Genomic DNA, 7197 nt, shown 5'->3' with positions numbered 1-7197 from the left:
TACGCCGAGCGCACAAGCTTGGGGTGAATGGGATGGAAGAAGAGTTCTTGTTTTGTATATCAGTTTCTGTCTTTTTATGTATTTTTGGTTAAAAATCAAGCGAACAAAGCGAAGATTCCTCCTGCTATACTGTACAAAACTTTAGGGTGGAAAAGAGAGCGAATTCATCCGTGGGATAAGGTTTTAGTGGTGAAATGCCCGGCTGTTTGTAGATATATATTTAAATAATTGGTGAGTGTGTGTAAGTGTATGAAGATCGGTGTTTGACTGCTGGAGGAGTGAGTACAAGGGTAAGTGCACCTCGGTTTTTTCATCTTCATCTTGTGAACTTTTGGGAACGGTGTCTTGCAACTCTTTTAGCGTTCTTTATTTGATTGTGCTGGTGGTGATTTGAGTGGATGTGAAAGCGCAGAGGCAGCGCAGGGGGGTTTTGTTCATTTCTCTTTATTGTAGGAGTTGCAGGAGAGAGAGAGAGAGAGAGATAGAGAGTGCAGCTGCAGTCAACGAAACGTTATAACTTACAACCGTTACACAATAACGCATCGAATGGCACCCAAACACATTTTAAACGACACTTGCTTAAGAGAAGTGGAATAATGGTTGAAAATGTGATTCCAGCGCGTGCCGTAGTTTTCACAGCATGCCGTGAAACAGTCATGGGGTGCCATTATAAATTCACTTTGCGCTTACATTTACATTCATTAGAGCAAGGGACGAAATCTCGAGTCATAAACAGGATAAAGTGTGTGTCGGTACTCTTGATGTGTTGAGCTCGACCAGCTCGCACGGTGTTGAGCTACTATTATTGTTAAGAGCCGCTAGGGCGACAAGACGTCTGATCATGAAAGATTTTTTCCAGTTCGTGTTGTCGGCACCACGCCTTGACATATCTGCACAAACGCGAGCTCGCTTTCATGAAGTCTCCTAAAATCTGTTCTGTGGTAAGGTGGAGGAAAGTTGTAGGCCCTGTGTAGTGAGTTTGATGTGTGATTGTGTGAGTATATAAAGTGATGGTGCTGTTTCCGGTGAGGATGCGTTGGAACGCTAATGATGATGATGATGATGACCTTTCTCAAGCTTTCAGATGGCGCTCGGTCCGCTTTAACGACTGGACCGTCATGAGCTCCTTTCGCAGTCTCTCAGTGTGTCTTTTTTTAAAATTATGTTATTATTAATGTTTTGGTTATTAGGTTTAGTACTGTAGGCTATAGCCGTCAAACAGTATTGTTGTTCCTCATTAAAAAAAATCACACCCTGTTTTTAAATAATATTTTAGCTTAAAATTGCTACATGTAGGCCTACGAAGTTATAAAATAATAGGCCTACAGGTTTTCTTCTCTTCAGCTTTTTCATGTTTTATTCATGTGCGGCTGTGCTCTTCCATTATCAACTATGTGGACTGTACAGCCATTTTTATGTTTGTTCTTCCTCTTAACTCCACCTGCTTTTTTCTTGCAATGGGTCACCAAATTCATCCAGTTAGACATTTCATCATTTAATGTGCAAAGAAATAATTTATTTATATTTTTCAATAAATTAGGACTTCAATAATGTAGTTTCATTATTTTCTAATTGCTTTTATTTTCAGTTCTACACACGCAGTTGTATATTGTGTAAAAGATAAGTGTTTACCTCCTGTTTAGTGGTTTTCTCACTGCATGCTGTCGTCATTTTACTTTCACATGAAGATGCTGAGTGGATACCAGAATTTTTATACCAAGGTACTTGACCTGAGTGGATTTGGGGCCTTCTTTTTTCAGTATTTGTTCAGATGTCAGGCCCACACACTGCCACATAGTTTCAACAAGAGGCAATCTAAGCAGCAATTTACCTCACCACCGTGACAATTTGGCAAATCTGACATTCCTCCTTCACCCCAGCTCCAATTTGTTTCTAATACTTCTCCCCCATATTAAACGGCACCACTTATGCCCCTTTTTACAAGATGTTATATAAGTCTCTTGGGTCCCAGAATGTCTCTGTGAAGTTTCAGCTCAATCGCGGTCAAGCTAATGTGATATTGCAGTTCTTCATCATCATGAAAGTTTATTATCTGCATGCGTTTTTAAGCCATATCTGTTTAAACTTCTGATATATGGTTTTCTGAGCGCACACATCCGAAGCACGCACACAGAAAGCTTGTTGTGCGTTCCGTGAGTATGAAACTAAGTTCTCTTTCACGTCTTATTGTGCTTCAACTGTCACATACACATTACACACAAGGTTATTTCAAAAACACAAAGTTCACATGAACAGTCGGTTATGTCTGTGAATGTAAACAGAGAGTAAAGAAATCGCATGTGAATATTAGATCTGTGTATTAGTGAAAGCAGCGTAAAATTCAGTACCTACTGATATGTTGTTAATATTTCTCAAACAACAAAAGAAAAACAGAAAATCACTCATTGCCCTTGATTGAATAATTTTAGTAGCTTTAATAAGAATACATTTCTTACTTGAATGCTGCAGGGGTCTATGCCAATAGGCTTTTATCACACTTCCGTGTTTGAACAGCGGAAGCTTCAAATAGGAGCGTAAAACAACTTCTGCTGCAGCCTGTATCAATGGCTGTGCCCATAGTATGGGATTGTTTCAATTTGTGTAAAATTCCAAAAACGTATGTTATGTACCACGTCGGTAATACTTTATAATAACTGCACGCAATCATTAGTTAAGCATTAGTAAACAGTTCATTCATAATTTATAAAGCATTAATAGAAAGTAATAAGCGTTTATAAATACAGCTATTCTTGATTTATAAGTATATCTATAATGTGTTTAATAATTGTACTTTCATACTTTATTAATGATCAATTTATCATTTCTAACCAGTTATTTAGGAGTTGTCAGTGGTTCATAAGATCAATTAGAAAGTGTAAGTAACTGATTAATAAAGTATATAAACGTACATTCATACATCTTATTATTCATACAAATAGTAACCATTAATTAATGTGTTAATAAATGCTTTATTAACATGTATTTCTACTGTAATTCATGGTTAATTCAGGAAGTTATAAAGCATTTAGTAGTGGTCAGTTACTGTTTTTGTGAGATCATCTAAAGTGGGGACTATTCATGCCTTGTAAAGCATTTACAAAGGATATTTAAAGGCTTGGTTATCTTCTAAACAGAAAAAGGAAACAAACACAACACATTGATCTAGAACATAGAAATATTTAAGATGTATGAATGTAGATTTAAATAGTTTATTAATCATTTACTTAAACTTTCTAAGTGATCTTATGAACCACTGACAACTCCCAAATAACTGGTTTGTATATGCAATACTTTTAGAAATGTTAAATTGATCATTAATACAGTATGAAAATAGAATTATTTAACACATTATATATATGTTTATAAATCAAGAATAAAGCATTTATAGATGTATTTTTAAACTGCTTATTAATTCCTATTAATGCTTTATAAATGATGAATTAACTGTTTACTAATGCTTAACTAATGATTAATAGCATGCAGTTATTATAAAGTGTTACCGGCTTCGAAAGACACCAATCTCAGTTTACAATGATTAATTGGATATTGTGAAACAAATAAAAAAGGTGTCTCAATATTCTGAAGGATATTTTGTGATTTAAAGGGGAACCATACTGTGTAAGCGCAGTACTTCAGAGACTGATCAACTAATTTTATTGCAGAACTCCAAGAATACAATACAAACAACATCACATTAAAGAGCATTAGAATTAGACAAATTTAAAATATTAATTACGACTATTTCTAAGTCTATTTTGGGGGAAACTTATTAAACGAGTGGTAAAACACATTTTTTCGAAGGCTTGATTGTGTTTTTGGGGTGCACTGTAACGTGTTCGTAACATTCGTGCACTGTAACATGCTTCGTTTTAAAAAATTTCATTATTTTTCATATATTTTACCTTAATCTACACTTTTACCTTATTCTACACTGCTCTGTCCCTCCTTGTAAAAACAAACGGTCTGATGGTTTCCGGGCTCTTTGAAGCCAGTCCCTCAAAACTACGCAATGGGCTCAGATTGGTTAGCTGGCCCAGTGTGTTGTGATTCGCTAACCGCCTAGTGCACGTTTTTCGGAAACGTCACGCCCCTTACCTTTACCGGTACTTTGTGCTTTGGTGTATTATAAACAATGGCGTCAATAAAACGATACCAATTTGAGCCCGAATCGGACCCAGAGAATGTTAGTGAAGATGATCAAGCAATCCTCAAAGTGATTTTTTCGAGTAAAGACTGCGGATCTATAGTGATCGTTTATTTTTAGTTTTATTTTATTAAATATGGCACCATTACTTTTGTATTTTTATAATGATTGTTGCCAAATATCTTTCGCCAGAACTATTAACCCAAAACGAACACTAAACTTTGGCTTTACTACAGTAGTCAAATCAAACACACAACCATAGCATGCCTGTAGATAAACAAGCATGTAGATAAACAATACATAAAAGCTCTAATCAAAGAATTATTTACACTAATTCCAAGTTCGCTGTTTAGATTAAAAAAAAAGTTTGTAACGTTAGGTGCTTGTCGTATAACGTTAAGTATGAATGAGCATTTAACAACCTGGTTTGCAGAGCCAAAACAGCGTTGTCATTTGTTTACTTCCTTGCTACAACGTACAATTAACAATATGAACTATTGCAGGAAAACACATTGACGAAAAATAAATCATACTTACAGGTTGTGGCCCGTAAACAACAGCTTCTGTTCTTAAAGTTGGAACTGCTCCATCTTTCTGGACAAGCCGTTGTGCGGGTCCTGCATTGAACTCGCGAAGATTGTGGAAGCTTTCCTCCGTAAAATGTGCAGCACAGAGAGCGAGATTTGGGTAATAATTATGAGGGACTGAGTTAAAAATAAATTTTAACCATTGATCCCTAACTCCCCCGTCACTAGGAAGGCTGAACAAATTGGACCTGAAATCCGGATGAAAATAACAGCGTTTCGACTGCACTGCCACAACAACACTCCAGCCTACTATACCACAACAATTCTTCTCCAACGCAATATAAAATGGCCTCGTCCCCCTTATTTAGTATTCTCGGAGGAGGGGTTTATGTAAATATTGGGGTTAGTGATGTCAGCAACCCTGGAGAAATGTCATGTAGTCCAAAACCGGTCGTTTGCTGTAGTCCTTAGAAATTGATTTCTTTAAAACTAGCAAATATCTCCCTTTGCTTTGAACTTTGAGCGCTGTAACTTTGCAGATGTTGTTTATGCTCAAACAGCAACATTACACACTAGCTAAAGTTAGAAAAGTGAAATCGTGTTTTACCACCCCTTTAAATGATAATGTTACATTTTTTCATGCACTTTAAGATGCAATTGTCAGTAATTAGATAAAATTAAAGTTGTTTAAATAAAGGAATATTTCCACCCCATAGATTTTATTAAAAAGTATATGGTTTGATCATTGTAAACGAGTCATATTCTTCGTATTTGAGTGCAATGTTTGGATAGCATTATACTGTGTAGACAATAATGGGTGGTAATATAATGCAACAATAACATTAAAAATAAAATTAAATCAATATGATGATTCCTCTGGCAGTAACTTGAGCTGTGTGCTACTCGTTTAACCCATGACAGCACTGGCAGCGCTGATGATCACGTCTCTCTGATAGTGTTACACAATAAAATAAAAGATGACAAAAATAGTAGGATATCATGTAAGTCTAAATAAACAGATTTCAAAATTGACGTTTATTAAGTTCAACTAAATTAGTTTACTTTTCTTCTTAAAACTGGTGTCCGTCTATTGACAATAATGCAGATGGAAATTCCTTTACTACTAACGCTACTAATCGGTGCAGGATGTAACAACACGCGGACTGTGATAAAGGCCATTGGCAGTCGTGGGTGGGGCCTGTTCAATGTGCACTTTATTTGCACTTCATTTGAGGCTTTTAAACAAGGGTGAAGAAATCAGAATTGCTAAAATGCTAACTTGTTTCCGGGGTTTGGCCTACAAAAATATGTAATCTCAGCTGCACTCTAGTAATGTATATAAGCTATCTATTATTAAGAATTCTAAAGAAATTTTAGAGCTGAGTAAGAGTCATTGCAGACAGCAATCTGTTCACCTTCATCATTATAAAGAATTATATCAACACGTGAGGTTATGAAAACGCTAACATATAGACTGGGTTGCATGATTGTATTGCGTGGTAATGAAGCTGCTTTGAGTCGAGGGCGGTATTGTAAAAACTGCTTTGGTTGAGTAGAGGCATTGTAAAAGTTTTGTTAAATTTGATTAGGTTTGAGTGCAAGCATTGGACAGAGAACGATGAAGGGTGTATCAAATGTTCCCTTTCTCTGAAGAGTAGTTCTGAATTACTTGTGCCCCTGCACATTTACTGAGCCAACAGGTTAGGGTATGGTGTGCCAGTCAGATCAGGCAGGTGTAGTGTGTGTTATGATCACTTTGGCTGTTTGCCCTTACTGAATACAGAAGTCCCAGAAAGTAGCCCTCTTTTGCTCTGCTGTGCAACTATAGACACTTATAATGCAGGATTAATAGGACACATTACATCTACTTGTAAGATTAATTGTATTCATTTTTTAATATTTTTAATATTATTTTGCTCAAATATCAGATCAGTGACTGGTGAAGTTACAGATCAGGGTTCCAGACTGCGACCAAATTTGAGAATGTGCGAGTTAAAGGGGTAGTTCGCCCATTTAAGACATGAAGTTGTATGCAGTCCTTACCAGCACTATAGTGCATACACACTGACCCACTCTGTAGTCACCACCCTGGTCAGAGTTCTGGCTGCGGGAAGTTTTTCAAGAAAGTACTCCCGGTTAGTTTCCGGGGCCTCAAAACTGTGCGTTTTTATCTGAAAAAATTATTTGCGTTTCAAAGCTTTATTAATTTAACACACAAAAAACACGCCGGTCAAAATTCATACCTCAGTTTTAATCGGCACTATTTTCTTTCCATTTCTATCAATCCGCGCTGCTGTCAACGTCAACAGTGCGCACGTTCCGATCAGCTGTTCCATAGTGTTTACACAATCGATTGACAACGACATAAAAAGTAGAAAATGAACGATGGTGCGAACTTGTACATTTACAGGCTGTGACCACAAGGATGTGCAGTGATCACCGTTCAGATTCCATCGTTTTCCTGTTTCGGATATAGCTACGAGACAGCTTTGGCTGGTTGCCATCGGCTACTCTGCGGGAGCTAAA

General features: G+C 36.8%; 1 protein-coding gene across 4 annotated transcripts in view; it reads left to right on the top strand.

Annotated features, from left to right (window-relative positions):
- The first annotated feature begins 6 nt into the window (after positions 1-6).
- Positions 7-7197, top strand: part of phf21aa (PHD finger protein 21Aa) — a 37872-nt gene continuing 30681 nt past the window's right edge. For 2 of the 4 annotated variants that reach the window (XM_077229033.1, XM_077229035.1), the window contains exon 1: positions 7-290. The gene's annotated coding sequence lies outside the window, so the exon portion shown is untranslated. The remainder of the gene's footprint in view (positions 291-7197) is intronic. The other 2 variants (XM_077229034.1, XM_077229036.1) reach the window with 1 other exon arrangement.

Source organism: Siphateles boraxobius, unplaced genomic scaffold (assembly GCF_051911475.1).
Source record: "Siphateles boraxobius isolate OS27281-9 unplaced genomic scaffold, OSU_SipBor_1 130, whole genome shotgun sequence".
Lineage (NCBI taxonomy): Eukaryota > Metazoa > Chordata > Actinopteri > Cypriniformes > Leuciscidae > Siphateles > Siphateles boraxobius.
The sequence above is the reverse complement of the archived record's forward strand: the minus strand, read 5'-3'. Positions and strand labels throughout refer to the sequence as shown.